The 24,456-nt window shown below is 32.3% G+C and overlaps 1 protein-coding gene across 3 annotated transcripts in view; it reads right to left on the reverse strand.

Annotated features, from left to right (window-relative positions):
* Positions 1-13,887, reverse strand: part of LOC145732209 (uncharacterized) — a 31,689-nt gene extending 17,802 nt beyond the window's left edge. For 2 of the 3 annotated variants that reach the window (XM_081984309.1, XM_081984308.1), the window contains exon 1: positions 13,692-13,880. The gene's annotated coding sequence lies outside the window, so the exon portion shown is untranslated. Of the gene's footprint in view, positions 1-13,691 lie in introns of all 3 variants that reach the window. The other variant, XM_081984307.1, reaches the window with a different exon arrangement.
* Between the last annotated feature and the right edge of the window lie 10,569 nt (positions 13,888-24,456).

Raw genomic sequence — 24,456 nt, forward strand, 5'->3', positions numbered from 1 at the left:
CAAAATTAATCACGTGACCGTTAAAATGTGGCTTAAACTTTAGAAACTTGGTAAATTAAATTTAGACTATTTTAGACAGTTGTAAAAGCTGAAATTGTAAAATACACATCACGTGACTTTGATTATGCAATTTTAGAGCTTGCAACACTGTAAAGACTAGTGACACCTGTCAAAAACAGTCACGTGACCTTAAAAATGTCGTTTAAATGTTGTTGGTAAATTATTATAATAATTTGTAATGAATATTGTTTCAACTTAATATCATTGGTCTTTCCTTTATTTCGCACAAAATTCCAATAAAAATATCGCAAAACATTTTTAAATATACAGTCAATGCCTCAAAAAAGTAAATCGCAATTTTTTTTACTAATCATTCTGATATTAGCCATTTAAAATGTTAATCAACATAACCCTTTTAAAATCAAGCTGTACAAGCAGGATTGCCATCCTTTCCAAATAAGTTGTACGTGTATTTATTTAGGATTGTTGGCAACTGGAACCCTTTACTAATGATACTTTAAGTAAAGGGGGGTTTTGACCAAATGATTGATGCAACAACATAAATAATTTAAAACGTGAACAAACATTCCTTTATTTTTGTTTCGAAAAGTGTACTACATTACGATTTTAGGCCGGAATAAATAATACAGCAGCTACCAAGCAAAAATATATTGGAGAGCATCTCGGAGGGATGCTGGCAAATTGAACTTGTCAATAATTCACCCTCCGAACTAGAGTATGCAAAAGGTGCAACAAACTCTACAAATCTAAAATGTCTACGCGATAAATGAAATTACTGATTATCGACGCAAAAAATGTATTAATAAATTTTGAACTAAACGTGGCAATATTAAATATAAAAATGTCAAAATAAGCGATAATTTTAAAATTACATTTAAAGGTGATAAAAAATTAATCGTATTTTGCCACAGAAAACTTAATTCCATGTTTTAGTTAGTGGGTATTAATCTGAAGGGGAACAAAAATAGCTCAGTTTTTTTTTTTAATATTTTGATTGGAATTTTCCTCGTAAATTACAAAATATTAACCAACACATTTTCGTTTTCTCTCGAAACTCTTTAAAATGCCCCGAGCCGATGAAAAACTTTTAGCGTAAACGCGGATTTATTTTATTGTTTGTTTTTTTTTTCTCGCTCCGAATTTTTACGGGCACCTATAGTTTATTATCTGAGAAAAGTAATAAACAGCCGTTGCTCCGGAAAAACTGATTGCGATAATTGTTCGTGCAACTGTTAAAAAGTTAGAAGACTCACAATTTTATACTAAAATTCAAACAAACTTGCGGTGACGTCACAAATGTTTGAAGAAATGAAAATCGATGCGTCATGATTCAATAGAGTTAGGAATATCCTTTCATCCAGCGATTAAAGCTTTTAAATATGGATATACAGGATATTTCAAATTACTATGTGAGAGGGAAAGGCACTTTGCCAGTATTACCAACATTTTGAGGTATTACAAGGCATTACAAGGTATTACGAGATATTTTGAGGTCTTTTTAAGGTATTTCACAGAATTTTGAGGCATTGACTGTGTATTTAAAAAGGTTTTGCGATATTTTCATTGGAATTTTGAGCTAAATAAAGCCTAAATTAAAGAAATTTTGCGATATTTTAAGGAATACATTGTAGTAGACCAATGATATTAAGTTGAAACAATATTCATTACAAATTATTATAATAATTTACCAACTACATTTATACGACATTTTTAAGGTCACGTGGCTGTTTTTGACAGGTGTCAACTAGTCTTTACAGTGTTGCAAACTCTAAAATCGCATAATCAAAGTCACGTGATGTGTTTTTGACAAGTTCAGCTTTTACAACTGTCTGAAATAGTCTAAATTTAATTTACCAAATTTTTAAAGTTTAAGCCACATTTTAACGGTCACGTGATTAATTTTGACAGATATCAACTGGTCTTTACAGTGTTGCAAGCTCAAAAATTTTATTATCCAAGTCACGTGACGTGTATTTTGCAATTTAAATTTTTATAACTGTCTAAATTCAATTTATCAATTTTCCAAAGTTTAAACTGCATTCTGAAGGCCACGTGACAGTTTTTGACAATGTCAACTGGTCTTTACAGTGTTGCAAACTCAAATATGTAATTATCCAAGTCACGTGACGTGTATTTTGCAATTTAAGTTTGTACAACTGTCTAAATGAGATTTATCAATTTTCCAAAGTTTAAACCGCATTCTGAAGGTCACGTGACCGTTTTTGTCAATGTCAACAGGCCCTTACAGTGTTGCAAGCTCAACAATTGAATTATCAAAGTCACCTGACGCATATTTTGAAATTTAAGTTTGTACAACTGTGTAAATTGAATTTATCAATTTTCCTAAGCTTGAACTGCTCACTGAAGGTCACGTGACTGTTTTTGATAATGTCAACTAGTCTTTACAGTGTTGCAAGCTCAAAAATGTAATTATCCTAGTCACGTGACGTGTATTTTGAAATTTAAGGTTGTACAACGGTCTAAATTTAATTTATCAATTTTCCAAAGTTTAATCTACATTTTGAAGGTCACGTGACTGTTTTTGACAATGTCAACTAGTCTTTACAGTGTTGCAAGCTCAAATATGTCATTATCCAAGTCACGTGACGTGTTTTTTGAAATTTAAGTTTGTACAACTGTCTAAATGAGATTTATCAATTTTCCAAAGTTTAAACCGCATTCTGAAGGTCACGTGACCCTTTTTGTCAATGTCAACAGGCCCTTACAGTGTTGCAAGCTCAACAATTGAATTATCCAAGTCACGTGACGTGTATTTTGCAATTTAAGTGTTTCCAACTGTCCAAATTTTATTTATCAATTTTCTAAAGTTTAAGCCACGTTTTTAAGGTCACGTGACTATTTTTGACAATGTCAACTGGCCTTTACAGTGTTGCAATCTCCAAAATGTAATTATCGAAGTCACGTGACGTGTATATTGCAATTCAAGTTTGTACAACTGTCTAAATTTAATTTATCAATTTTCCAAAGTTTAAACTGCGTTTTGAAGGTCACGTGATTGTTTTTGACAATGTCAATTGGTCTTTACAGTATTGCAAGCTCAAAAATTGAATTATCAAAGTCACGTGACATGTATTTTGAAATTTAAGTTTGTACAACTGTCTAAATTTAATTTATCAATTTTCCAAAGTTTAAACTGCGTTTTGAAGGTCACGTGATTGTTTTTGACAATGTCAATTGGTCTTTACAGTATTGCAAGCTCAAAAATTGAATTATCAAAGTCACGTGACATGTATTTTGAAATTTAAGTTTGTACAACTGTCTACATTTTATTTATCAATTTTCCAAAGTTTAAACTGCTTTCTGAAGATCACGGGACTGTTTTTGACAATGTCAACTGGTCTTTACAGTGTTGCAAGCTGAAAAATTTAATTATCCAAGTCACATGACGTGTATTTTGCAATTTAAGTTTGTACAAACTGTCTAAATTTAATTTATCAATTTTTCAAAGTTTAATTTGCGTTCTGAAGGTCACGTGACTGTTTTTGACAATGTCAACTGGCCTTTACATGCTCTAAAATTGAATTATCAGGCACGTGACGTTTTTTTTAGCAATTTAAGTTTGTACAACTGTCTAAATTTAATTTATCAATTTTCCAACGTTTAAACTGCGTTTTGAAGGTTACGTCATTGTTTTTGACAATGTCAACTAGTCTTTACAGTGTTGCAAGCTCAAAAATTGAATTATCTAAGTCACGTGACGTAGTTGTTACAATTTTACCATTGTCACAAATTTAAAATACTATATAATATTTAATTTTTCAACTGGTTCTTTTAAATGATAGGTGTCTTTATTTGACACGTGCTAACTTGGTTACTATGACAGTTAGCAGATTCGTTTAAACGTCAAAATATAACCTGTAATTCCAGACAACCGTACAAAAAACAGTCACCTGACCTTAGAAAATCACATTTAAGCTTTCGGCACAACATCAAATCGAGTGTCAAAAAATTGGAAAAACCTCTACGTCACCTAACCTAACCTTAAAAACTGGCACGTGACTTTTAAAACAATGAATTTTAAGCTTTTGGGTCTTCAAATTTTGGAAAAGCAATCAGGTAACCTGAGGAAGTAATTTTTCTTTGAATCATTAATCCTTATGACATTTTGACATGTACACATTGTAAACGCAGACATGCTACTTAATCCAACCTAAAAACTGTCACGTGACCATAAAATAATTTAATGGCATTTTGATGTATTTCAAGGCAGTTTTAAGGCATTATCACTATGGGGCATTTTGAGCAATAATAGATTTGTATGCAAAAAGGCATTTTGGTGTACAAAAAGTTTTAAGCTTGTCGTACATTTCTTTAGATCTTTTACAGTTAAATATGTGCATTAGTTGCTTCTTATCTATGAATGTTATTATCATCTTCTGAGTTCGGTCGTTTTTCCTTCCTTCCTCTGCCAGATCTTCCATTTTCTTTATTCCTGACAAAATTTCCCATTAAACAGGATTGTGACTTGGAATTTCCAAATTTGATATGTTAATATCTCAATCTGAGTAACGTCATTTTAGCAAACACCAGGTCCAAATTTTATTTTTACTGAAGACCTCTATATGACAACCCTGTTGGGTTGTAATCGGCAGCAGAGTAATAATTCTAACTTGTCTTATTTAAGATTAGTTATAACTAAATTCTAGCACATTCAACCCCCTTACAGTGGGTAAAGCTTATAATTTATGTGAATTGCGCCTAGTACAAATTACGTGTAATTTACGACATACCGAGCGAACCAATTTAAAATTTTCTAAAAAGAAAAGTGAATACACGCGTCTGTTAAAGTGAAAATCACGTGTCACTACTTGATTTACGAAACTCAAAATATACGGTTTTTGAGGAATTGTTTACCGGTTGCAATTTTAAAGGAATCATAAAAATTTACATTGCCCCTGACACATGTTTACTTTCTAAGCTGGTGAGCATTTGCCCGAAACATAAACAAAATGGCAGTGTGTTAACCGTTTTTTTTTCCTAATTTTAAATAAATGACAGACTATTATTAGTCTGTTTGCCGTAACGGTTTCGATTTCGATTGATCCCCTCCTCACTAATTCAGTGTAATTAGGATTTAATTCTCTATACAGTGTTTATTTACACGCACACAAATCAACCATTAACTATCCATTAATATAGCTGAGAAGAAATGTAACGCTCGTATTAATTAACCAAGGAGGGAAATTATAAAGTTTCCATTTTATGTAGGAAAAGCTAGCTAATTAAAAACGCGAATTAGTATTCGCTGCGAGAGGTTTTGAAATTAGCAAACCGGAAACTTGTTTCTTCAAATTTAAAAGTCTCTGACAAAGGCGTTTAGTCGGTTTGCTCTACAAAAGGTTTTGATATCTCCAAATTGCAACGGAAATGCGGTTAATGAGGCACTAGCACGAAAATGGAAAATACAGTGGAAAACAGTTATTTTAAACGAGATTTAAGATTATAATGTTAACAGGGTGTCCGGATTTTGACAGGAAAACCCTATTTCCCGGATAGATAGAAAAAACTAGCTGTTTTAATTTGCCAGAGGCCTCTAAGACCATTTTGAAAGTTACATAGACCTCTAAATGCCATTGGAAACCTTCTAAAAAGTGTCAGAGGCCTCCACAACTGTTTTAAACCATCCTAGAGCTGTTTTAATTTGCCAGAGGCCTCTAGAACCATTTTGAAAGTTTTATACACCTCTAAATGCTACTGAGAATCGTCTAAAAAGTGCCAGAACCTTCTACAAGTGTCTTAGAATTATTTTAATTTGCCAGAGGCCTCTAGGACCATTTTGAAAGTTCCATAGACCTCTAAATGCCATTGAAAACCTTCTAAAAAGTTTTAGAGGCCTCCACAAGTGTTTTAAACCATCCTAGAGCTGTTTTAATTTGCCAGAGGCCTCTAGGACCATTTTGAAAGTTTTATACACCTCTAAATGCTACTGAGAATCGTCTAAAAAGTGCCAGAATCTTCTACAAGTGTCTTAGAGCTGTTTCAATGTGCCAGAGGCCTCTAGGACCATTTTAAAAGTCCTATAGAACTCTAAATGCCATTGAAAACTTTCTAAAGAGTTTTAAAGGCCTCCACAAGTGTTTCAAACCATCCTAGAGCTGTTTTGATTTGCCAGAGGCCTCTAGGACCATTTTGAAAGTTCCATAGACCTCTAAATGCCATTGAAAACTTTCTAAAGAGTTTTAAAGGCCTCCACAAGTGTTTCAAACCATCCTAGAGCTGTTTTGATTTGCCAGAGGCCTCTGGGACCATTTTGAAAGTTCCATAGACCTCTAAATGCCATTGAAAACCTTCTAAAAAGTGCCAGAATCTTCTACAAAAGTGTCTTAAACTTTCCCAGAGCGGTTTTAATTTGCCAGAAGCATCTAGGACCATTTTGAAAGTTCCATAGACCTCTAAATGCCATTGAAAACCTTCTAAAAAGTTTTAGAGGCCTCCACAAGTGTTTTAAACCATTCTAGAGCTGTTTTAATTTGCCAGAGGCCTCTAGGACCATTTTGAAAGTTATATAGACCTCTAAATGCTACTGAAAATCGTCTGAAAAGTGCCAGAACCTTCTACAAGTGTCTTAGAACTGTTTTAATTTGCCAGAGGCCTCTGGGGCCATTTTAAAAGTTCCATAGAACTCTAAATGCCATTGAAAACTTTCAAAAGAGTTTTAGAGGCCTCCACAAGTGTTTTAAACCATCCTAGAGCTGTTTTAATTTGCCAGAGGCCTCTAGGACCATTTTGAAAGTTCCATAGACCTCTAAATGCCATTGAAAACCTTCTAAAAAGTGTCAAAGGCCTCCACAACTGTTTTAAACCATCCTAGAACTGTTTTAATTTGCCAGAGGCCTCTAGGACCATTTTGAAAGTTTTATAGACCTCTAAATTCTACTGAGAATCTTCTCAAAAGTGCCAGAACCTTCTACAAGTGTCTTAGAATTATTTTAATTTGCCAGAGGCCTCTAGGACGATTTTGAAAGTTCCATAGACCTCTAAATGCCATTGAAAACCTTCTAAAAGGTTTTAGAGGCCTCTACAAGTGTTTTAAACCATCTTAGAACTGTTTTAATTTTTCAGAGGCCTCTAGGACCATTTTGAAATTTATATAGACCTCTAAATGCTACTGAGAATATTCTAAAAAGTGCCAGAACCTTCTACAAGTGTCTTAGAATCGTTTTAATATGCCAGAGGCCTCTAGGGCCATTTTGAAAGTTCCATAGACCTCTAAATGCCATTGAAAACCTTCTAAAAAGTTTTAGAGGCCTCCACAAGTGTTTTAAACCATCTTAGAACTGTTTTAATTTGCCAGAGGCCTCTGGGACCATTTTGAAAGTTTTATAGACCTCTAAATGTTACTGAGAATATTCTAAAAAGTGCCAGAATCTTCTAAAAACGTCTTAAATTATTTTAGAACTGTTTTAATTTGCCAGAAGCCTCTAGGACCATTTTGAAAGTTCCATAGACCTCTAAATGCCATTGAAAACCTTCTACAAGGTTTTAGAGGCCTTCACAAGTGTTTTAAACCGTCTTAAAACTGTTTTAATTTTCCAGAGGCCTCTAGGACCATTTTGAAAGTTCCATAGACCTCTAAATGCCATTGAAAACCTTCTAAAAAGTGTCAGAGGCCTCCATAAGTGTTTTAAACCATTATAGAGCTGTTTTGATTTGCCAGAGGCCTCTAGCATCTAATCTTAAAAATAACTGAGATATTACACTTTTTTGTTTTTATTCAAGTTGGTTTTCACTCAGATTTTGACGTTAGCTGTCAAAAGTGACGTTTATTTTATTATTTAAAAGTTGTAAAGTTTTTTAAAAATTTGAAAAACGCCCTCTAGCGCCGCAAACTGCGCTTTTTGACATCTATACTAGCTTATTCCTATCTAGCCGGGAAATGGGGTTTTCCTGTCAAAACACACTAAATCCGGACACCCTGTTGTAAGTTGATAACAAATATCAAATAAAACTGTCTAAATCTATAATTTTTGATTTATCCTAAGTATACAGAAAACTAAACTAAATTAATATGACGTCATAGCTCTAAAAGTTCTTAAACTGTCCAATTGCGCAATTTAAAGCTGAACTAAATTGAAATTTTGAGTTTTTGTTTTTATTTATTTCTAACCTTATTTGACAAAATATTCCAAAACTAAATCTTTTCATTGTCACTTTTTTCTGTAAATATACGAAGTGGGTTTCAAATTTGTCGTCCGACGTTTCGTCATGCCCAGTCATCGTCAACTTTTTTTTCAAAATAGTGCGTTTAATTCTGTTTTAAGTGATGTATGACAACTTAGGATTTGCTTTATAAATAACGAAATAAATCAATAAAAACAAATTTGTCCTTAGTTGACTTTGAATTAATTAGAAGTTTTACGATCATTATGTGACAGTTCTGTCACAGAAAAACGAGGTAATAATATTTTAAGGTTTTATCAGGAATTTGATAATATGAAACAGATAACATTATTGACTTAAAACTGTCAAAAATGACCACCTTGACACATTTAAAACCAATATGGCGGCAGGTCAGTAAGAAAAAATTTCATTTCTGAATAGAAAAAGTGAATTTTGGCTAGCAAACAGTATAATATGCAATTATTCGATTAGTTTGATCAATAGCATAATTGAAACAATACAGAAATCGATTTAGCGCAAATGCAAATACTTATATTTTTTTTTACCCAGATATTGCACCTATATCTAACCAGTCTGATTAACACACATATTTGTTTAGCGTTTAATATTTTATATTGTTATACGCTAATTAATTGAGGGCGTATGTTTTCGATTAGATTAGTCCGATAAAACAGAAGGTTGCAGCAATAATGAATATTAGATTAAAAAATGACGCGTTCAAACTAATTAATTCATAATTTAATTAGTCAAGTTTTTCGTCAGCTTTTACATGAAATTCTATTAATTTTTTGAGCTTTTTCCGTTTAAAACAGTAAAGTTTATTTACGATTTGTTGACGCAAAACTATAAACCAACCGCCACTTTGAAATCAAACACCGCGATACATATTTTTTCCAGGAACCTAACGAATTTTTACAAGAATTTCCGAATCGCTAATTTTAACTCAAAAAAAATGCCGGTAAACAGCGCCCTCTAACTAATAGCTTGAACGAAGAACATAACGTACACACCGATCAATCATAGACCTAAAAATAAGTTTAGAACAAGAAAAAATATTTGATACAACGCAATTGATTGTTTTTCCCGCACCTCAATTTGACGCTTTGTCTATGTGTTTAGGGAATTGCAATTTGTCATCCTGAAATCTGGAAAAATCCGCGATTTTGATTAGTCGCCAAATAAGAAACAGTTCCAGATCCAGGTAATGTTAACAGAGCGTTGGTTTTGATTCAGAAACAAGTTTAATAAGCAAAAATTGTTGAATTATTGCAGTGCAAAGCTTTGTTTGATGTATTTCCGATAAATCACTCAAAAAAGTCAAAAGAAAGGCAAACAGTGAAAACGGCAGAATTGAAGTTAATTGAGTTTCTTTTGAGGGGGGATTTATCGTAAATGGAGCTTCAAGCTAAACTGTCAAAAACTGGATATCTGGTAAATAATAAACACTCTTTCCACCCCATTAAATGTGAAATAGGGTTTTCTAGACGCTTTTCGTGAGCTATTGCCCACATAAACTTACGGAAAACTGGAGAAATATTGCCCTGAAAGTTCATTTATTAATTGTAAAGGAAGAAAATTTTTTAAAAATTTGCAAAAATCCCAGTAAATTATTATTCCTCTCCAAAGTTGATAAAAAAAACATCAATTTTAAGATGGTGGTGTAAAATCACCAGTATTTTCTAGTTTCTTTGACATTGTGTTTGACGTCATTTTGAACATGTTTTGTAAGAGCCATTTTCTGTAACAATCCACAATTATTTTGTGTGTTTCGGTTTCTGACAGTTTCTGTCAAAAACTGTATAGGTTGTTCTGCCATTTTAAATGTTGCCACATTTCCTTTTCAAGCTGACTCTGTAAACAACTTTTAAATTAAAAATTTAGTGAGAACGTAATTTAACATGCTTACAACCGCGTGTAGCACGCTTTCAACCTTGTTCCTGAATTATTGATATAATTAAGATAAAAAGGCATAAACTTGCGTATATGTTCCAGGCATATTTCAGGTCTGGAATTGCGTTCTTACGAAACATTCAAGGAGCTTGTTCCAAGTAGAAAAGCAATAAAACGGGGGGAGAATCGACACTTGTCCTGTTTATGTTTGCGCCTTTAGGCGTTATAATCCCCTTTTCCACATTCTGGATCTAAAGGGTATCACGTGACCTGTAAACAGTCCCTGTTTACACCGTTGTTGTTTCTTCAGTTTCTACCAACAATTTCTTCTAGACTTTAATAGGGGAAAGTTTGACAACATCCCTTAATGTATCCATGAATATTCATTTAGCTAGACAGTGACAATTGTCAAAATAACAGTAATAAATCTCAAAAACTCGTTTTATATCAAATACTGCAAGAGAACGTTTCTAAATCCTGATTTTTGCAACTCTTGAACACAGTTTGACAGTTTTGACGTTAGTAGCAATTGTCACGTGATTATAGAACACTTTTTGGATAGAAAATCACGTGACAATTTTCAAAATAACAGTAATAAATCTCAAAAACTCGTTTTATATCAAATACTGCAAGAGAACGTTTCTAAACCCTGATTTTTGAAACTTTAGAGCATAGTTTGACAGTTTTGACGTTAGTGGCAGTTGTCACGTGATTATAAAACACTTTTTTGATAGAAAGTCACGTGACAATTTTCAAAATAACAGTAATAAATCTCAAAAATTCGTTATATATCAAATACTGCAAGAGAACGTTTCTAAACCCTGATTTTTGAAACCTTAGAGCATAGTTTGACAGTTTTGACGTTAGTGACAGTTGTCACGTGATTATAGAACACTATTTAGATAGAAGGTCACGTGAGAATTGTCAATATAACTGCCATAATTCTGAGAAACACGTTTTATATCAAATACTACAAGAAAACGTTTCTAAACCCTGATTTTTCAAACTTTAGAGCATAGTTTGACAGTTTTGACGTTAGTGGCAGTTGTCACGTGATTGTTGAACACTATTTAACTTCACGGTCACGTGAAAATTGTCAAAATAACAGTAATAAATCTCAAAAACTCGTTTTATATCAAATACTGCAAGAGAACGTTTCTAAACCCTGATTTTTGCAACTCTTGAACACAGTTTGACAGTTTTGACGTTAGTGGCAGTTGTCACGTGATTATAGAACACTTTTTTGATAGAAAGTCACGTGACAATTGTCAAAATAACAGTAATAAATCTCAAAAACTCGTTTTATATCAAATACTGCAAGAGAACGTTTCTAAACCCTGATTTTTGCAACTCCTGAACACAGTTTGACAGTTTTGACGTTAGTGGCAATTGTCACGTGAATGTAGAACACTATTTAACTTCACGGTCACGTGAAAATTGTCAAAATAACAGTAATAAATCTCAAAAACTCGTTTTATATCAAATACTGCAAGAGAACGTTTCTAAACCCTGATTTTTGCAACTCTTGAACACAGTTTGACAGTTTTGACGTTAGTGGCAATTGTCACGTGAATGTAGAACACTATTTAACTTCACGGTCACGTGAAAATTGTCAAAATAACAGTAATAAATCTCAAAAACTCGTTTTATATCAAATACTGCAAGAGAACGTTTCTAAACCCTGATTTTTGCAACTCTTGAACACAGTTTGACAGTTTTGACGTTAGTGGCAGTTGTCACGTGATTGTTGAACACTATTTAACTTCACGGTCACGTGAAAATTGTCAAAATAACAGTAATAAATCTCAAAAACTCGTTTTATATCAAATACTGCAAGAGAACGTTTCTATACCCTGATTTTTGCAATTTTTGAACACAGTTTGACAGTTTTGACGTTAGTGACAGTTGTCACGTGAATGTAGAACATTATTTAGCTAGACAGTCATAGGTCAAGTGTCAACTGGCTTTTACAGTGTTGCAAGCTCTAAAATTGCATAATCAAAGTCACGTGATGTGTCTCTTGTAATTTCAGCTTTCACAATTCTCAGAAATAGTCTAAATATAATTTACTAATTTTTCAACGTATAAACTATATTTTAAAAGTCACGTGACGTTTTTTGACAGGTGTCAACTGTCTTTTACAGTGTTGCGAGCTCTAAAATTACATAATCAAAGTCACGTGATGTGTATCTTGCAATTTCAGCTTTTACAAATCTCAGAAATAGTCTAAATTTAATTTGCCAAATTTTGAAATTTTAAATTACGTTTTGAAGGTCACGTGACTGTTTTTGACAAGTATCAACTGGCTTTTACAGTGTTGCAAGCTCAACATTATATTAGTAACGTCACGTAACGTGTATTTTACAATTTCAGCTTTTACAACTGTCTAAATTTAATTTACCAAATTTTCAACGTATAAACTATATTTTAAAAGTCACGTGACGTTTTTTGACAGGTGTCAACTGTCTTTTACAGTGTTGCAAGCTCTAAAATTGCATAATCAAAGTCACGTAACGTGGATTTTACAATTTCAGCTTTTATAACGTTGTTGTAAAAACAGTTGTTTTCATTACTTGATCTTTTGATTTTCTACTTACTCCTTCACCCCCTTCTAGCCCTTTGGGAGCCATCTTTTAATGTAAAATTCAGATTAAAATCCAGGTTTTAGTGGAAGTTTGGAGTGGCGTGTCAGGGAAACTTTCACAGGTGGAGAACAAAAATAATTTCCAGGCTAAATATTTCGAAAACATTTTGTGGATACATATTTATGTAATACAGTGTAGGCCGTGAAATGGAGATGTAAAGAAGGTCTAATTTTGCTTACACGCAATATTCGTTTCTGCGGAAAATTCCCATCAAACTAGTGATTTGTTTCAAGCGAATTTGGTCGTTAAGGACATTCGTTTATTTTACCAACAAAAGCAGCTTCCAGTTTGCTGCTTTTTTTTTTGACCAATCACAAGCCACAAACACTGCTCCGATTCACTTGTGTTACTGCAAGCAAAATGGCGGACCTTCAAAATGGCGGCAACATTGCCTAACTGACAAAATTTGGTAATTTGGTTCAAAAGTGTCATTGCAATGTTATCAAACTAACAAATTCTACAATTTTGGTTCGAAGAGTGTTTGTAATGTAACCAAACTGACAATTCCGACTAATTTCTTTGAAGTGTGTTTGCAATGTTGCCAAATTAACAAACTCTCCCAATTTAGACCGAAGACTGTTTGCAATGTTGCCTAACTGACAAAATTTGGTTCAAAAGTGTCCTTGCAATGTTATCAAACTAACAAATTCTACTATTTTGGTTCGAAGAGTGTTTGTAATGTAACCAAACTGACTAATTTCGTTGAAGTGTGTTTGCAATGTTGCCAAAGTTAACAAATTTTATTAATTTGCTTCGAAGAATGTTTGCAATGTTGCCAAACTGAAAACTGTTGTCTAATTTGGTTTGAAGAGCTTTTGCAATGTGACAATGTAAATTCAGAGTTCCAAGCCGGAATTTACCTAAATTTCAAGGAATTTAAGAAAAAAAATGTTTGTGGCCCCTCTACGTCTTCGTACAAATCAGCAGTAAAATGAATAACACTTTTTTAATTAATTAATCGGTTAATTATACATTTTTTAAAAAATTTCTTACCAAAAAGAAAACAATTTTAATAGCAACACTTTCACTTGTTTAATTCATTATTCCCGGGTTAGTTGATTCACAACGTCACTGATATCTGGACGCTCCGGAAACTCAACAAATTTGAACGAAAGTTTAGCGCGCACTGAACGTCCCGACGCTCAGTCAGCGTCAGGACGCCTTACGGACGCATGTCGTCCCTGTGTTGTCAAAGCACTCTTCCTGTACTCGCGACAATCCGGACGACTTATTAACCGGAAATTAGGTCTTTGGGGAACAAACTTCCCAGAGCTAAAAGAACATCTCTGATTGGTTGTTTTTGTCCTATTTTAATTACTTTGACACATTTTACTTTCACAGTGTGACGTCATAGCATTTTACTTTGATTTGAACTACTTTTGGGGCGTTTTCCAGTCCAAACCATTCGCGAAACTTTTCCTCGAAACTGACAATCGCAAAACTAGTTTCCGGAATGTTTGACCGGCTTCCTACTTTTGCTTTGGGAAAATATTTCCGAGACAAGAGACGCATAGTTCCGTTTGTTCCGAACCGGTTTGGACCGTTCTTTTTGTAATTAATTCCATTCCGAAAAGTGTTTTCTGTCTGTTTTTTGGCTCGACAAAAGACGAGAATGCAAAATTGTGTTCGAAATACGGCGCAAATCATAGTATATTAAGATGACGTCGTACATTCAAATTTGGTCCATACTAAAATTACAGTTGTGCCAAAATTAACACTTTTTACTTTAGTTAGGTTGAAATTGGTGTGAAACTCCCTAGCATTTTAATGGCGTTTGCTGCTAGAATTCAAACTAATTTTAAGCAATTTTGTACTTTATTGCCTTCTGTAACTGTAACACTATTAATATTGATATTTACAGGTTTCATTCCAGTTGCAATACTTCTGACAACACTCCAAAGCAAAAATACCTTTTGTCCTGTCCGGAATTTTCGCCACCGTCTCTTTTTCCGGTAATTTAATAGTCCAAAGCTTAGGACAGGCCAAAAGATGCGACCGCCACCGAATTTTACAGGATTCGCATATAAATGAGCTTTTAGGCTGGATTTTCCAAGTTTTTCGCAGCGAATAGGGTTTTAGTGACAAATAATACCTAGTACGTAAACAAAGTACGTAAAACAAACCCCCTTACAGCATTAATAATTCAGTTATTCCGAGTATTTGCTAATGTAATTACGATCCATTTACACGTTTCCCTGTTATAACCACCCTTGTGTCATGTAAACTTGCCTTAATATGGTATTTCACTTTGTTGCAAAGGGTTCTAAACGCATATAGTGAAGCAAAGGGTGAAATAATCCTATTTTTTCGCCATTTTGAAGATTTTTTCAATTTTTAAGGTCACGTGTCTTACCTTCATTTTAAGGGTTGGTCGAAATTTTTGTTTTTTTAAGGTCACGTGTTTATTTCCGTTATTTCAAATTTTTTGAAAAAAATTTTATTATATTTTCAATTTTCCAGCCATTATCCATGATTTCGGATCCAAAAGCGTTCTGATCTAAAAATCACATCACATCATGATTATAAAATCAGATAGAGGTCACGAGACTTTTTAATCATAACGCGTTTGGATCCAAAATTACAAACCAAAAGAAAACAACCAACCAAATACGCTCATAGTATATTTCTGTCCTTCTTTATTTGTATTAAACAGAGAGAAACAGACGAACATTATTTATGTCGTTTTCGATTGGCTAGTTTAGTGCAAAACTAATGTTTCTGTATCCTGCTCCATCAAAGTCATTGAAACAGTGTGGCAATACACTGGTTTTGCACTAAACATGCCAATCGAAAACGCCATTAGTTGACATCCACCATTAACGACAAAACTAACTGTCACTGTCATTGTCAAGGGTGCCTATGATTTAGGTTTGCCGTGTTGCCTATACCACTGACATATAGTTTTTTTCAAACAAACTACAATTGACGGAGAAATATTGTAACCAACTTTTATATTAATAATCGATTAATAATCTCAATTTTATTACATTTAAGTGTGAAATAAAACGTTTGCAATACAAATGCAACAACGTAAAATACAAATTTACACTACTTGTACTTTAATAACGCATTTTCCTAACTTGTAACGTAAATTACTATTACTAGAAATGTCACTCAATTGAATTTTATCAAAAATGTCGTTCCACCGCCATTTTGGAGTTAAATGTCAATAGCGTCCGGTTGCCATTTTGATAGCACAACCAGTAATTTAAAAAATCTCAGTTCACACTGAAAAACAGTCACGTGACCTTTTAAACACTGCCCGTTAACGTGACAATATTTCGCCATTCACAGTCACGTGTTCTTCAGGATTCCGGTTTGGAAAAGAGTCACGTGACCATTAAAAATATACAGGGTGGTCCAGTTTTAAATGTCAATAATTCACCAATCCATAGCCAATTAAAAAATAAGTTGACATTCATTATGTCATTTTCCTGAAAAGTGCTTCTTAAGGAAAATACAATCTTTCAAATTTCTGTTTAAAAAATCGGTTTTTTTGTCATAACTGTCAGACCGTTGGAGCAATATTGATCAAATTTGGAACAAGCACTTTATTACACGTTATTACGGTCAAAGACCCAAAACTAACCCAACCCAACTTAAAAATTGTCTTGGAAACGGAAAATTCACTTAAGAAGTTTAAAAAATATTATTCTAGCCAGTTTTCATAGTTTCCAGACAAACTAAAAGACTTTAGTTTTGAAAATTGAATTAGAAAAGATAAAAATTTCAGAAGCTTAAAAATTGTGTTTGTAACCAGTTTTCATGCAAATCGAGAGACTTTAATACTAAAAATTGACTTGTAGACATAAAAACTACTTTTTCAAGAATTTGTTACTACAAATTCATACATTTAAACCTTAAAAATTGACTTGAACCCCAAAATGTAACTGAACTAATGAAAAGTGACATCAGAAGCTTAAAATTTGCATTTAAAGTAAGTTTTCATAATTTGAAGACAAATTTCAATATTTTAGTCTTGAAAATAGTCTTAGATGCAGGACATTGACATTAGATTCATGAAAATTGTCTTGAAAACGAACTTTTCGTGCTTTTTACTTTGCTTTTCATTTTCTTCGAATTCTGGACTATTTTAGTGCTTCAAAACTGCTTTCAGCTTGGAAAATCGAGTTTCAAGACTATCTTCATCAAGTTATTGACATAGCAAACTTAAAAAACAATTTTTACATTCTTCATAGACTTAAAATGGCATTCCAAGCTTTGTCACCATTAAATCGACTTCTAGACACCTCAGTGCTAAAAATTCGGATATTTCTTAATAAACTAGACTGTTTTCAGTGCCTCAAATCGAGTTTTAAGACTATCTTTACAAAGTTTTTGACTTATCAGTCCTAAAAGCTAGTTTGTCCACTGACCATAGTCTTGAAAACGTTATTTCAAGCTTATTCACTATTAAATTGACTTCTACACTCATAGGTGCAATAAATTGTAGCACCTCTAAGAAATTCAGACTGTTTTTAATGCTTTTTAAGACTGAAAAATCGAGTTTAAGACTATTTCCAAAAGTCAAGTTTCTTCAGTAATAAAAGTAAAAAATTTTGGTACCAAATGCTACAATAATAGTCTTGAGAACTAATTTTTAGAAATAAAATAGTCCGAAAATTTAATTTACTTCTAGACTTGTTGTCCAGTCCAGAAAATTCAGTTGTACACCAATTAAAGTGTTGAAAATATACTTTTGGACTCTCTTTAGTCCTAGTAAAGTCAGTTCTAGCATTAAAAGTCAACTTTTATATTATTTTTAGTAGTAAAAAATGAGTTTCATGCACAATACAATCTTTGTCTTGATTTCCGGACTTTTTTTAGTTCTTGAATGCCAGTTTCAGACATTCAACCAGGATGGCAGTCTGAGAAAGCGAATCATAAGACCATTCCTAGTAGTAAAAAAGTTTTTAGACTATTCAGTACAAATTTGGACTTTCACAAGTCTTGAATGTTCAGTTTTAAACTATAAAACGTTTTTTTAAATGGAAATTTGGAGGACTGTATCTTCCTTAGGAAACGTTTTTCAGAAAAATGACATAATGCAAGTCAACTTATTTTTTGATTAGCTATCAAATGGTGAATTATTGACACTTAAAACTGGACCCCCCTGTATTCACAATAAGTAACACGTTTTGTTTACTTATGCCCTTCACTGTGTTATCATTTTGAATGCTTGTTGAGTTTGTGAGAATCCAAAATGGTGGATAACCGCCATGTTACAATTGAAATGACCACCATTTTTGCGGGATTTTAGCTAGATTTTAATCCAAGTATAATACGAAAATGGATCATTTGTAATAAATCAAGAAATGTTTCTTTTTCTGCACTATTTACTGCTTTCTTGAGCTTATCATTTCGCATCCGGCCGGGAAAAATAATATCCTCCCTGGGGAAAAATCCATCCAGCTTACAAATTCTGGATGTGTCGCTTCAGTTTTTCAAGTGTTTCGCTTCCTTCGGACGTTTTTTTCCTTTTGTTTCCTGTTACAAATACATCATCATTAATTCCGCATTTTATCGCGTAAAAATACACTTTGTAATATAGGAAAATGACAGGTTAATTAAATAATCAATTTGAGTAATGGCTTCCAGGAAAATAATAAAAGCTCTATCATTCATCCAGTTTTATTTAAAAAATAACGATTAATTAATATTAAGGACAAAAAGTTTACTGTGTATAGCAATTTCTTATTATAACCCAACTTGGTCGGGTTGATCGGAACTTTCCTTGTTCGAACAGTTTGGAAAAGTAAATTAACTGAAAACAGAATGGTGTTCTTATTAAACGAGCAGACATTCTCGTTCCCTGTTACCGAAAAGGGAACATATTTCGAACACAAAAGTATCGTTTCTCTGTTGTTTTAAGGGAGGTTTTTTACACGCAAAATTACTTACTGGAATATCAAAAGTGGTTTTCTTGTCCTCGAGGGTTTTCTAATTTGACACTCTTACGCATTAACACAAACCTTTTAGGTTTATGATGCTACAGGGAAGTTGTATCATATATTTTCCCCAAAAAAAAATCATAAAAAGCAATCAAAAGTCTAAATAATACTGTCTTCCAGGCAGAAGTGTTTGCAATCTTGTCCTAATTGGACAGAATATTAATATCTGCTCAAATATGGTACATTTATTTGCCTAATCTGGAGTTTGCTTATCATGCTTTGAAAGGGTCCAAATTTAAAAAGTCCCATTATCAATTGCTCCAAAAGACTCTAAACAAAAGGTGTTTGAAGCTATGATTATAATGGTGTTGTTAAAATCCATATGCAGAGTGCTGAAAAAACAAATTTCTAATAAGTTTCAGGTAATATTAGAAAGATACAAGTTACTTAATACATAAATTTGATCAAATGCCATTATTTTGCAGAATTAGCCCTTATAAATTTTGCTGTATCTTCTCTGACTATAAGGCTAGAAACAGATGGTGCTACTGTTAAATACTTAATTACTATTTTAATTGTATTATTTACACATTATGAAATATACAAATAAAATCTTTAAAAAGTACACTCAAGTTTCTTTTTTATCTAAGAAGTCTAGTTTTCTTCATAAACAATCATAAAATTAGATAATTTCTTTAACAAAGGTACCTACCTGCTCTAACAATAAATTGAACTGAAATTGAAAAAAACATGTTAAATAAATCACACAACAAAACCAAATTGTTATGTATTTAATGCTGGGTAAATTAAGCAATCTACAGGGTGGTCCAGTTTTTAATATCTATAATTCAGCATTCAATAGCCCATCAAAAAATAAGTTGACATGCATTACGTCATTTTCCTGAAAAATGCTTTTTAAGGAAAATACAGTTTTTCATATTTCAGTTTAAAAAATCGGTTTTTTGTCATAACTGTCGGACCGTTGGAGTAATTTTGATCAATTTTGATGATAATGATGTTTGTCAAAATTCTCCAGTGGCGTAGATACAGGAAGATTGTTTTAATTTTTCTCTACTAGATCATAAAAAAATACAGTTTCTTATAATTTTCTTGTTCAAGTTTAAAAAAAAAGTATCTCTTATAAAATTCTGATTTGTTTATGAAATAATTGAGTTATTACGTTCAAAGACTTAAAACCAACCCAACTCAATCTAAAAATTCTCTCGGAAACGTTGAAAATTGACTTAAAAAATGTCTTTGTAGCCAGTTTTAATAGTTTCGAAACAAATTGAATACTTTAGTCTTGAAAATTGACTTGGAAACTGTGAAAATTGACTTGCGAAGCTTAAAAACTGTCTTTGTAGTCAGTCGTTACAGTTTTCATATAAATTAAAAGACTTTAGTATTGAAAATTGACTTGTAGACATGAAAAACTCCTTTTTTTTAAATTCTGGACTAAAAATTCACACATTTAAACCTTGAAGATTGACTTGGACACCAAAAAAAGATACTCTGAACCAATGAAAAGTGACATCAGAAGCTTAAAATTTGAATTTGAAATAAGTTTTCATAATATGAAACCAAATTTCAACATTTTAGTCTTAAAAGTACATTTCTTTCTTCTTTTCATTTTCTTAAAACTCTTGGTTATTTTCAGTGCTTTTAGCTTGGAAAATCGAGTTTCAAGACTATCTTCACAAAATTTTTGATATAGTAGACTTTAAAAAACGATTTTTAAATTTTCTATAAGCTTAAAAATGTCATTTCAATCTTTGTCACTATTAAATTGACTTCTAGACACGTCAGTACTGAAAATTCGAGCATTTCTTAAAAATCTAAACAGTTTTTAGTGCTTTAAGACTGTGTTCAGCATGAAAAATCTAGTTTCAAGACTCAATTCACAAAGTTGTTTTGACTTATCAGGCCTGAAATCCAGTTTGTATCCAGCTCCTTCGATTCGAAAAATTGGAGTATTTCTAAGAAATTCGAACTGTTTTTATTGGTTTAAGACTGAAAAATCGTCTCTTCAGTAACAAAGGTAAAAATTTTGGAACTAAATGCTACAATATTCGACTTAAAAACTAATTTATGAAATGAATTAGTCCAAAAAAATAAATTTGGACAGTTTCCAGTGTTTAATTGAATCCTAAACTTGTTTCAGCCTAGAAAATTGAGTTGTATATCAATTAAAGTCCTGAAAAAAAACTTTTGGACTATCTTTAGTCTTAGTAAAGTCATTTGTAGCATTTAAAGAATTCTTATTGCTGAAATCCAATTTCAAACACTTGACAATGCATTGCAGTCTGAAAAAACGAATTATAAGCTTATTTTTAGTAGTAAATAACAAGTTTTTAGACTATTCAGTACAAATTTCTTGAATGATCAATTTGGCACTACTTATAGTCTAAAAAATTAAACGCTAGTAAAAATTAGTCCAACAATCCCGTTTTTTTGACTATTTTCAGTGTCAAAAATTAACTTGTAAACCTCCCAGGTGACCAAATTTGAATCCTCTCATTTTTTTTGAGTTTTAAAACGTAATAACCTGATTATCTCGCAAACAGAATTTTGAATCAAAATTTTACAAGAGATAACAAAAAAACAAAAACATAACAAATATTACTAATATTCCAATTTTAAAGTTCCCTGTTGTGCTTCAAACTGCTAGTCCTAAAATTGACTTGAAAACGCACAGTTTTACTGTAGAGCATTGAAAATTAACTTAAAATCGTAAAAATACTACAAATTAGCAAATTTTTCAATTTTCTGGTGTGTTTCAAGCACTGTTAGTCTTAAAATTGACTTGGAAAAGCACAATTTTACTGTACAACATTGAAAATTGTCTTAAAATCTAATGACTACTTAGCCAAATTTTAAGTCAACACTGTTAGTGTTAAAATTGACTTGAAAACTCACAGTTTCACTGTAAAACTTTGAAAATTATCTTAAAATCGTAAAAATACTACAAATTAGCAAATTTTTCAATTTTCTGGTGTGTTTCAAGCACTGTTAGTCTTAAAATTGACTTGGAAAAGCACAATTTTACTGTACAACATTGAAAATTGTCTTAAAATCTAATGACTACTTAGCCAAATTTTAAGTCAACACTGTTAGTGTTAAAATTGACTTGAAAACTCACAGTTTCACTGTAAAACTTTGAAAATTATCTTAAAAACATAGAAATATGACTAATATACCAATTTTAAAGTATCCTGTTTTGCTTCAAACTACTAGTCCTAAAATTGACTTGAAAACGCATAGTTTTACTGAAGAGCATTGAAAATTAACTTAAAATCGTAAAAATACGACAAATTAGCAAATTTTTCAATTTTCTGGTATATTTCAAGCACTGTTAGTCTTAAAATTGACTTGGAAAAGCACAATTTTACTGTACAACATTGAAAATTGTCTTAAAATCTAATGACTACTTAGCCAAATTTTAAGTCAACACTGTTAGTGTTAAAATTGACTTGAAAACTCACAGTTTCACTGTAAAACTTTGAAAATTATCTTAAAAACATAGAAATATTACTAATATTCCAATTTTAAAGTTCCCTGTTGTGCTTCAAACTGCTAGTCCTAAAATTGACTTGAAAACGCACAGTTTTACTGTAGAGCATTGAAAATTAACTTAAAATCGTAGAAATACGACAAATTAGCAAATTTTTCAGTTTTCTGGTATGTTTCAAGCACTGTTAGTCTTAAAATTGACTTGGAAAAGCACAATTTTACTGTACAACATTGAAAATTGTCTTAACATATTGTTATGTTGATAACAAAAATTTCTTCGAAATTTTGAAGACTGTATTTTCCTTAGGAAGCATTTTTCTGACTCGTTTGAATGCACCTATCTGTAATGTTCTTTCCAGATAATTTAAATTGAATGTTGCTGTTGTTCTCAAGCCAAAGTTTGATTGGAACTTTCCGCATTTGTTTACCACCAAATGTTGCAAGTTTTCCAGTTTGGTGAAGAAAAATCTTAAATTCTACGAAGGTCTCGCAATAACAACACTAATTAATAGTGTGTGAATTACCATGATTTTGTCCAAATGTTGGCAATATCATTTTAGGGAATAATGGTAAGTTTATATGTGCAACATTTACGTAAATCTCAATCACAAACTACTAACAATTTACGCACATGTAAGCATAATTTACACAAAAACAAATGCATTGAAATCACCTTAAGATGTTTCTAAAGCCTCGTCGAAAGTTCGAAACTAATTGCCGTGAAAGATTTAGTATCCTCCAGAGTTTCCCCATTATTACCGAATAAATTCCAACTTTTGCCATAACTGGCCGAAGGAAGCACCTTGGAGAAATGCTGGAAATTTGCTCGAACGTGCTCTAGATCGTTTTCTAACTGAAAAAAACACAGCAAACCTGAAAAAGAATTACTATATACTAGTTTCGAGGAAGACACGTGTCTGAAAACTAGCTGATGACGATGATTAATCAAAGTTGTGGTAAACTGAATGATACAAACGATTCAGGTCTGGCAAATGACAAAAGTTTACAGAGAAAATGGATTACGTACGTGGCTGGATTAATGGACAACCCTGATGATAATTGCTGTCAACATATTGCCTGACTTTCAAATTCATGCGCCAAAAATGGCATTTTAAAAATGAAACTTTTATAATCAGAAAACAAAACAATTATATCAGAATTTCAGTAATACTAAGTAACAAATATTCGTCACATTCTAAGCAAGATAGCACATTTCACTGTCAGATATCGTATCAAACATCTAATTTCAGTCTACTTTTTTCCAAAATGCTCCGAGTGTCGAACGCACAATTTAAATATTGCCAGTAAATTGCTTTAGCAAATATTTGTCGACTTTTAATTAAAACTGTTTCAATAAGATTAACATTAAAGAGAAATGTGTGTCGTGTATCCAACGGTTATGAAAGTGTATAAATCAATCCGAGAAATGGAAGAGGAAAAACTGAATTTGGAACGCAGTTTCAAATCTATAATAATTAAATGCACCTGAAACATATGCAGAATTTTATTGCATATTATGGGAAAAACGACAGAAAGGATTAAAGTAACGATTATTCGTTGTGACACTTGTGAATAACGGACCGTTTTATTTGCCGACTTGTTTTCGTTCATTTTCCCACGCTCAAGAATGCATTATTAATTTCGTGCCCTGAATTATTCACAATCTGTTTGGGAAACTGGGTTGTGCAATCTATCACAGTAATATGTAATAATGATATACAAGGAACAGAAATTAAGGTTTGCACAGAGATTCAATTTCTCCTACAACATCCTTTTTAGTATTGTGACAATTTTTTCCACGTGGAAACAGTTAGGGAAAACAGTCAAGTAACATTATTGTAAAAAATGCAATTCTGTACAGCAAATAAACAGAAACAGGTTACACACTAAAGATTTGCGACTGCTGGTTAACCAGAAATTAGCCATTTCTTCTAACCAGCCCTGGAAATAGTTTTATTTATTCAGGACGATTTCAACAGCAAAATGCCCGATTTACTTTAGGGCAAAGTGGTTTTCTCGGTTTCCACTTTCGAGCACTATTTAAGCTTTACAGAGATTGTACCAATTTCAGTCTAGTCTGGATCAAGACTGATGATGTCTTTTAATGTGTTTAGAGAAACTTTTCACCTCTTAATAGCAACGAAGCCGGGAAATATCCAAAACTGGTCCTTTATCATTTCCCTAATCCCGTTTGATGCATTACGTGACGTAGAACATTTGTAATCAAACTGCTGATTATCGATTAGTACAATTAATCAATCTGGTTTTACGTGAGTTTCCATCAACCAAACCCGATGTTTAGCATTAATTATTAAGCAACTTTAATAGCAGAAAATTACTTCAATTATTTTACAGTT

Source organism: Ips typographus, linkage group LG7 (genome assembly GCF_016097725.1).
Source record: "Ips typographus isolate SLU linkage group LG7, UJ_Ityp_2.0, whole genome shotgun sequence".
Classification (NCBI taxonomy): domain Eukaryota; kingdom Metazoa; phylum Arthropoda; class Insecta; order Coleoptera; family Curculionidae; genus Ips; species Ips typographus.